Source organism: Chiloscyllium plagiosum, unplaced genomic scaffold (genome assembly GCF_004010195.1).
Source record: "Chiloscyllium plagiosum isolate BGI_BamShark_2017 unplaced genomic scaffold, ASM401019v2 scaf_11418, whole genome shotgun sequence".
Lineage (NCBI taxonomy): Eukaryota > Metazoa > Chordata > Chondrichthyes > Orectolobiformes > Hemiscylliidae > Chiloscyllium > Chiloscyllium plagiosum.
In genome coordinates, this window is record NW_025213087.1 from 12,847 (window position 1) to 22,444 (window position 9,598).

Consider the following 9,598-nt stretch of genomic DNA (forward strand, 5'->3'; position numbering starts at 1 on the left):
CAGCCTTTCCTTTCACTCCAACAGGAGTATACTTTCTCTGGATTCTTGTTATCTCATTTCTGAAGGCTTCCCATTTTCTAGCTGTCCCTTTACCAATATTACTGGGCAGAGGTGGGTACTGCAGATGCTGGAGATTAGAGTTTAGATTAGAGTGGTGCTGGAAAAGCACAGCAGGTCAGGCAGCATCCCAGGAGCAGGAAAATCAACGCTTCAGGCAAAAGTTCCTGATGAAGGGCATTTGCTCGAAACGTCGATTTTCCAGCTCCTAGTAATATTACTGACCTAGGCTAATGTTCGGGGCACCTTGACACAATCATAGCAGCCGGTGGAATTTAAATTCACTAAAAATGTCTGGAATTAAAAGCTAAGCTAAGACTGAACATTAAGCCATTGTCAATTATTGTAAAAATGATTTGGAGATGCTGGTGTTGGACTGGGGTGTATGAAGTTAAAAATCCAACAGGTTTAGATTAGATTACTTAGATTAGATTACTTACAGTGTGGAAACAGGCCCTTCGGCCCAACAAGTCCACACTGACCCGCCGAAGCACACCCACCCAGACCCATTCTCCTGCATTTAGCCCTGCACCTAACACTAATTGGAAGCACTAGCTTTCGGAGCACTGCTCCTTCATCAGGTGGTTGTGGGGAATAAGATTGTAAGACACAGAATTTATAGCAAATTTATTTACTGTAATTTATTTTGCTATCAATTCTGTATCTTACAATCTTAAACGACTCCACAACCACCTGATGAAGGAGCAGCGCTCCGAAATAAACCTGTTGGATGATAACCTGGTGTTGTGTGATTTTTTTTTTTAGATAGGTATTTTTTATTGAAAAAAAAAGGAAATTTTTAAACTTTTTTTTACAAAATTACAAAGTAATACAAACAAGTATAAACACTAATATACAATTAAATATATATAAAAAAAGAAATAAATAATAACCAAAACACAAAAAAATGGGAAAACCCCCCCAACTAACTACTAATCTATCCTACAGACAGCCAAAACATAAGATAGGATATTGTACATTACTTGCGCAAAATAACAGAATAATTAAATACATACTCAAAAAGGATTGACATCAAGACATAATAAAACCACTATTTATATGAGATTCCTCCTCCTGGGGGCCTCTGGACCAGCCAGAACCATTACCACAGCCAGACAAAAGCCCTTGACAATATGGTCGAAATATCTGTGTCGATATAGTTCAGAAAGGGCTGCCATATTTTATAGAATAATTCGGTTTTTTGGTGCACCATATTTGTGAGGAAGTCAAGGGGGATATATTCCACGATTAGCCTATGGGGAGAAAGTGAGGACTGCAGATGCTGGAGATCAGAGCTGAAAAATGTGCTGCTGGAAAAGCGCAGCAGGTCAGGCAGCATCCAAGGAGCAGGAGAATGATTAGCCTATGCCAATTCGAGAGTCCTGGAGGGCCCTCAGCTACCCAAGTCACTAGGATATTTTTCCTTGCACAGAAAGAGAGAATGGAGAATAGTTTCCTCCCGTGCAACTCCAGGGAGGGCAGACTTGAAAAGCCCAGGAGTAGAGGCACTGGATCCAATCCAATCTCCATTCCCAAGATTTCTGTCAGAGCATTCGCTACTCTGTCCCAGTATCTACGGATCTTGTCTCATGTCCATAAACAGTGCGTGAGACTGCCCACTTCTATTTTGCATTTAGGACACATTGAGGGTGTTCCTACCCTAGAACAGGAAATGGCCAGTCCTTACCTGGTCTGACTCGCACGTTATGAATACATACAGCAATGTGGCTACCTTACAAACACCCACTGAAATGGCTGAGGAAACTATCCAGCCAAAATGAATGAAACGGGGCGAAAAGTACTACATAGGCAATCTCAGCAGGGGTTCCTCCGGGGAGTGTCCTCGGCCTAACCACCTTCAGCTGCTTCATCAATGACCCTCCCTCCATCACAAGTGGGGATGTTCACTGAGGATTGCCCAGTGCCCAGCCCCATTCACGACTCCTCAGAGACTGAAGCAGTCCATATCCGAGTGCGACAAGATCTGGACAACCCAGGCTTGGGCTGGCAAATTGGGAAGTAACATTCATACCACACAAATGCCAGGCTGTGACCATCACCAATAAGAGACCACCTAACCACCAGCCCTTGGCATTCAATGGTGTTGCCATCACTGAATCCTCCACTGTCAACATCCTGGGGGTTATCATTGAGCACAAACTGAACTTTAATCACCAAATGCACCAACAAGAGCAGGTCAGAGGTTAGGAATTTTGTGGTGATTAACTCACCTCCTGACTCCTTACCATCGACAAGGCCCAAGGCAGGAGGGTGAGGGAATCCTCCCCACTTGCTCCTGGATGGGGGCAGCTCCAACAACACTCAAGAAGCTCGACACCATCCAGGGACAAAGCGGCCCCCGCTTGATTGGCCCCACATCCACAAACATCCCCTCCCTCCCTCCCCCCCACCGACGCTCAGTAGCAGCAGGGTGTACCATCTACAAGATGCACTGCAGAAATTCACCAAAGGTCCTCAGGCAGCACCTTCCAAACCCACGACCACTTCCATCTGGAAGGATGAGGGGCAGCAGATACATGGGAACACCCCCCCCCCCCACAAGTTCCCCTCCACTCCCCATCCTGACTCGGAAATATATCGCCGTTCCCTCACTGTCGCCGGGTCAAAATCCTGGGATTCCCGCCCTAAGGGCATTGTGGGTCAACCCACAGCAGGTGGACTGCAGCGGTTCAAGATGGCAGCTCACCCCCACCATCTCAAGGGGCAACTAGGGACGGGGTAATAAATGCTGAGCCCAGCCAGCGCCACCCACCTCCCACAAATGAATTTTTTAAAAAGCCAGCATTGAGTTAGGCACCAGATACAGCAACTCTGCAAAAATCCTCCCTATTAACATCTGGGAGCTAGTGCCAAATCCAAGAGAGCTGTTTCACAGACTAGTCAAACACTAGTCAAAGCCTGAGATAGACACACTCACGCAATCATACTTTCCAGACAATGTCGCAGACACCACCATCACCATCCTTGGATAGGTCCTGTCCAGCCAGTGGGACAGTCCTAGCAGGGGTGCTGGCACAGTGGGATACAGTCAGAGGGAGTTCTCCAGGGAGTCCTCAAAGTAACCCCATGACATCGGGTAAAACGTAGGCGAGGAAGCCTCCTGCTCTTCACCACATGCCTGTGGCTGACGAATCAGTATTTCACCATATGGTACAACACGTGGAGGAAGCAGGTGGGAGCAAGGGTCTGGGCGTGGGGGAAATCTCAATATCTCCTCCCCCCACCTCCAGTGGCTCTGCTCCTGATTGAGCCAGTTGGGTCCTGTAGGACATCGCTGCTAGGCTGGGTCTGCGGCAGGTGGTGAGGGAGCCAACAACGTGCTCAACCTCATCCTTACCCATCTGCAGATGTATCTGTCCATGATGGTATCATTAAGGGTGACCACCACACACACACACCCCTCGTGCAGACAAAACCCCGCTTTCACATTGAGATTACTCTCCATTGTAATTTGAGGCACTATCTCCCCCCCCCCCCATGCTAAACCCCCGACAATTCGAGAAGCTTATTCTTCTTTCTTCTTTCTTGGGATGTGGGCATCGATGGCAAAGCCAGCTTTTGTTGGGCCTTCTCGCATCAGCTTGGAACTGGACAGCTTACTTGGACGATGGGTGGTAATTCAAGATCGTGCCTCCAGGAGGCACTGTGGGCCACCAACAGTCGTGGGAATTGGACACAACGTGCGAAGGTCATGGCCTCCCTACCCTGCCATGACCTTTGGATTTACCCTGGTTCAATGGAGAATGGACCAGATACCCCTCACACTACAGAACGCTTTTCCGTGCCAAACAGCAGAAGCAGGAAGTGATGGACAGAGCTAAGCGATCGCACTGCCAACGGATCAGGTCTAAGCTCTATAAGTCCTGGCGCATCCAATCATGGATGGTGGTGGACGATTAAACAACTCCCGGGAACAGGAGGCTTCACACCTATCCCCATCCTCCCTGAAGGAAGAGCCCAGCCCACCGGGGAGAAAGATAAGGCTGAAGCTCCCGCAGCAATCTTCAGCCCAAAGTGTCGAGTGGATGATCCATCTCGGCCTCCTCCAGTGGGCCCCAGCATCACAGAGACCGGGCTTCAGCCAATTCCATTCACTCCACGTGATATCGAGAAACGGGTGGAGATACTGGACACTGGGAAGGCTACGGGCCCTGACAACACTCCGGCTGTAGTACTGAAGACCTGGGCTCCTGAACTTGCTGCTGGCCTGGCCAAGCTGTTCCAGTTCAGTTCCAACCCTGGCATCCAACCGGCAGAGTGGAAAATTGCCCGGGTATGTCGTGTACATGAAAAGCAGGGCAAATCCAACCCGGCCAATTACCCCCCCACCATCAGTCTACACTCGGTCATCAGTGAAGTGATGGAAGGTGACATTAACAGTGCTATCAAACAGCACCCGCTCAGCAATAACCTGCTCAGTGACGCCCAGTTTGGGGTCCCCCAGGGTCACTCAGCTCCTGACCTCATTACAGCCTTGGCTCAAACATGGACAAAAGAGCGGAATTCCAGAGGGGAGGGGAGAGGGACAGCCCTTGGCATCAAGGCTGCATTCGGCCGAGAGTGGCATCACGGAGCCCTGGCCAAACTGGGATCAATGGGTATCAGGGGGCACACTCTCTGCTGGTTGGAGTTATACCTGACGCACAGAGGGAGGTGGTCGGTGGAGGGTCAGTCATCTCAGCTCCAGGCCATCTCTGCAGGAGCTCCTCAGGGGAGTGTTCCCAGGCCCAACCATCTCCAACTGCTTCATCAGTGACCTTCCCTCCATCATAAGGTCAGAGGTGGGGATGTTCGCTGAGGATTGTACATTGTTCAGTGGCATTCGCGAATGAATCAGTTCATGTTCATATCAAGCATGACCTCGACAATTTTGCAGGCTCAAGCTGAAATTTTGTTTATTTATTTGTGCGACTTTGGGAATTATTGGCCGGGCCAGCATTTATAGCCCTTCCCTATGTGCCCTTGAGAAGGTGGGGGTGAGCTCCCTCCTGTAATCACTGCAGTCCACTTGCTGTGGGTTGACCCATAATTCCAGGATTTTCCAGGATTCCAGAACCGTGAAGGAATGACGGCAGATTTCCAAGTCAGGATGGTGAGTGGCTTGGAGAGGAACTTGTAGCTGGTGGTGTTCACAAGTATCTGCTGCCCTTGTCCTTCTAGATGGAAGTGGTTGTGCTGTCTAAGGACCTTGGTGAATTTCTGCAGTGCATCTTATGGATAGTACACACTGCTGCTACTGAGCGCCGGTGGTGGAGGGATTGAATGTTTGTAGATGTGGTGCCAATCAAATGGGTTGCTTTGTCCTGGATGGTGTCGAGCTTCATGAATGTTGTTGGAGCTGCCCCTATCCAGGCAAGTGGGGAGTACTCCATCACCCTCCTGACTTGTGCCTTGTAGATGGTGGATAGGCTTTGGGGTGTCAGGATATGAGTGACTCACTGCAGTATCCCTGGTCTCTGACCTCCTCTTGTCGCCACTGTGTTTATGTGGTGAGTCCAGTTGAGTTTCTGGTCAATGGTAACCCCAAGGATGTTGACAGTGGGGGATTCAGTGATGGCAATACCGTTGAATGTCAAGGGGTGGTAGTTAGAGTGTCTCTTATTGGTGATGGTCATTGTCTGGCATTTGTGTGGTGTGTAACATTTTCACCACAATGATTCAAGTGTCCAATCTCACAGGATAAAGTTGGAAAGACCTATCATATTCTAACTGACTTCCCAATGACAGGATTGAGACACTGAAAGTCATACAGTCATTAAGATCTTCAAGTCTGACTTGAGTTCAAATGATAGTTAATAATCCTGAAATTCGGCTCTGTTAGCTGAATGTCTCTACAGCTGGCTTTAATTTTCAAAAAAGTCAGAGTTCTACTTGTTTAGCTTACTAGCGTACTAGAAAACACAGCAGCTATAGTCTCGGGATTTGTTGCTAGGGAATCTTCAGCCCAAAGTGTCTTCCAAACCAAATTATCTAGCTAATATCTAATATCTATCTTTCTCTCTTAAAAGGTTTGCTTGCCTACTTTCCTCAAAGTCATCTGAATCTTTCCAAAAAATCAGTAATCTAAAAAAGACATTCACTTTTTGATTTTACAATTTAAAGAAGTCATCAATTAAACTTCAAGTAACACAGAATCTCTCCAAATCTTTCCATCTCTTTTCTCTCTTAAAAGCTTTGTTTGCCTACTTTCCTCAAAGTCATCTGAATCTTTACAAAAATTGGTAAACCAAAAAAACTTTTACTTTTTGATTTTACAATTTAAAGTCATCAATTAAACTTCATATAACTCAAGAACTCTCCAAATCTTTCCATCTCTTTTCTCTCTTAAAAGCCTCGCTTACCTACTTTCCTCAAAGTTATCTGAATCTTTACAAAAAGTCAGTAATCCAAAAAACACTTTCACTTTTTGACGTTACAATTTAAAGATGTCATCAATTAAACTTCAGATAACACAAAATCTCTCCAAATCTTTCCATCTCTTTTCTCTCTTAAAAGCTTTGCTTACCTACTTTCCTCAGTCATCTGAACCTTTACAAAAAGTCAGTAATCCAAAAAATACTTTTCACATTTTGACTTCACAATTTAAAATAGTCACAAATTAAATCTCCTTCAACACCAAAGCTCTCAAAATCTTTCCAACTTTTGCAGGTTCCTTCACTTTGCTATTTTAAAGGATTGTGCTTGTCCAAAGTCTGTTGTACACACTATCATTGACACTGTCGTTACAAATTTTATTCAAGAAATTCAGAATCAGTGTTTTAAACACTATCACAATCACTCTTATAGCCATTAGACTGTGACAATCATTGGCACCATCAAATTATAGACATTCTGGGATTGTTCTCAGACAACTACAGAGAATGCTTTTTTTTTCCCGATAGAGCGGTCTGTCAGGATTGAGGGTAAGCTGCCGCCACTAAGCTAAGTCCTGTGCACAACCTGCAAACTGCCACATGCAGGACATGTGGAGCTTGGCTGTTGGGAGTTTGCTAATAACACTCCTGTAGGTTCTGCAGCAGACAATGTTACACATCAATATAATCTATCCACTCCGTAGACAGCGTTACTGTAATTGCCAAGGACAAGAACATTATGAGTCACTGATTCAGTGTTTCTTACTAACATTTGTAAGGACGACGTGTTCAGTTTGTGATAATCATCAATGTAATCAATTTTACACAATCTGTAGTAGCAGTCAATGTTTGAATTAGTTTTATTGTCACTAATACAAACACTTTGATGGACATATTATACTTACTGTTCTAGTCACTGTTAAAAACACTGTTATAGATACTGGCATAACACTGACATAGAGACAACTAAAGGTACAAAAATAGGCACTGTTATAGACACAGCACAAGACACTGCTATAGACAATATAATCGACAAGATATACAGACTGATACAGACACAAACACTGATAGACGCTTTTATTGATACTGTGATAGTCACTGATATTGTCACTGTTATTGACAGTGACAGACACTGTTATAGTCGCTGATAGACAGTGCTATAATTGGTCATATAGACATGATATGGACACTGCTGTTGTCACTGATATAGAAAATGATACAAACATTGATATAAACACTGTCATAGACACTGTTAGAGTCACTAATATAGAAAAAGACAGATACAAACATTAAAATAGACAGCGTTATAGACACTTATAGCATTCTAGTCCCTGATTTTGTCACTGAAACAGACATTAGTACAATCAATGTTATAGACACTGAAATAGACACCAACATATTCGCTGTTATGGAGATTAATATAGTGACTGTATTGGACATTACAATGGACACATAAATACTGTGATAGACACTTCTACAGACAAAGATAGAGACAGTGTTACAGTCACTGATACACACATTAATGGAAACCTTTATAGACAATCTTACAGACACTGTCATAGTCACATTTATAGACACTGTCACAGAAACTAGTACAGATATTAATAGAGTCACTTATATAGATGTTGTTACAGATGTTGCTTCAGATACTACTACAGTCACTGCTATAGTCACTGAGAAACAAAATGGTAAGGCTACTGACATAAATACTGCTTTAGATGTTGGTATGGCCACTGTTATAGATATCAACATAGACATTAAAATATACACTGTCATAGAGACTGCTACAGACACCAATATAATCACTGATAATGACATTAATATCGTCATTGTTTGGACACTGTTATATACTGTTACAGTCACTGATATATACTGTGCTAGACAGGTTTATAGACACTATTTGTCACTGTCATAGTCACTGTTATAATCAATGACATAGACAATAATATAGTCCATGTAATAGACATTATCATAATCAATGATGTATAGAAATAGATAGAAACAGAGTGTTAATATCATTGTTAGAGACAGTAATATAAACACTGCTCTATTCACTGATCTCGACACTGATATAGTCACGGGTATAGATACTGATAAAGACATTGATACAGAAAATGTTGTAGACACTATTACAGATACTGTTATGGATGCTGTTATAGTCTGTGTTATAGATACTGACAGACACACCGATACAGGCACCGTTACAGTCACTGATGTAAAAACTGATGCAGACAATAATGTAGACAATGTTCCAGTTCCTGTTAAAGTCACTACCATAGACACTGATGTGGACAAATACAACAGTTATACTGAGACTGGTGAAGACACCATTAAGATCACTATTACACACACTGATATAATTCGGAGATGCCGGTGTTGGACTGGGATGTACAAACTTAAAAATCACACAACACCAGGTTATAGTCCAACAGGTTCAATTGGAAGCACACTAGCTTTCGGAGCGACGCTCCGTCATCAGGTGATTGTCAGGTGTCGCTACAGATACTGATACAGAGGCAGTTACAGACAGGGATATAGAGGCAGTTATACATAGTGATATAGAGGCAGTTACAGACACTGATATAGAGGCAGTTACAGACACTGATATAGAGGCAGTTACAGACACTGATATAGAGGCAGTTACAGACACTGATACAGAGGCAGTTACAGACACGGATATAGAGACAGTTACAGACACTGATACAGAGGCAGTTACAGACACTGATATAGAGGCAGTTACAGACACGGATATAGAGGCAGTTACAGACACTGATATAGAGGCAGTTACAGACAGGGATATAGAGGCAGTTACAGACACGGATATAGAGACAGTTACAGACACTGATACAGAGGCAGTTACAGACACTGATATAGAGGCAGTTACAGACACGGATATAGAGGCAGTTACAGACACTGATATAGAGGCAGTTACAGACAGGGATATAGAGGCAGTTACAGACACTGATATAGAGGCAGTTACAGACACTGATATAGAGGCAGTTACAGACACTGATATAGAGGCAGTTACAGACACTGATATAGAGACAGTTACAGACACTGATATAGAGGCAGTAACAGACACTGACATTTAGGCAGTTACAGACACTGATATAGAGACAGTTACAGACACTGATATAGAGGCAGTTACAGACACTGATACAGAGGCA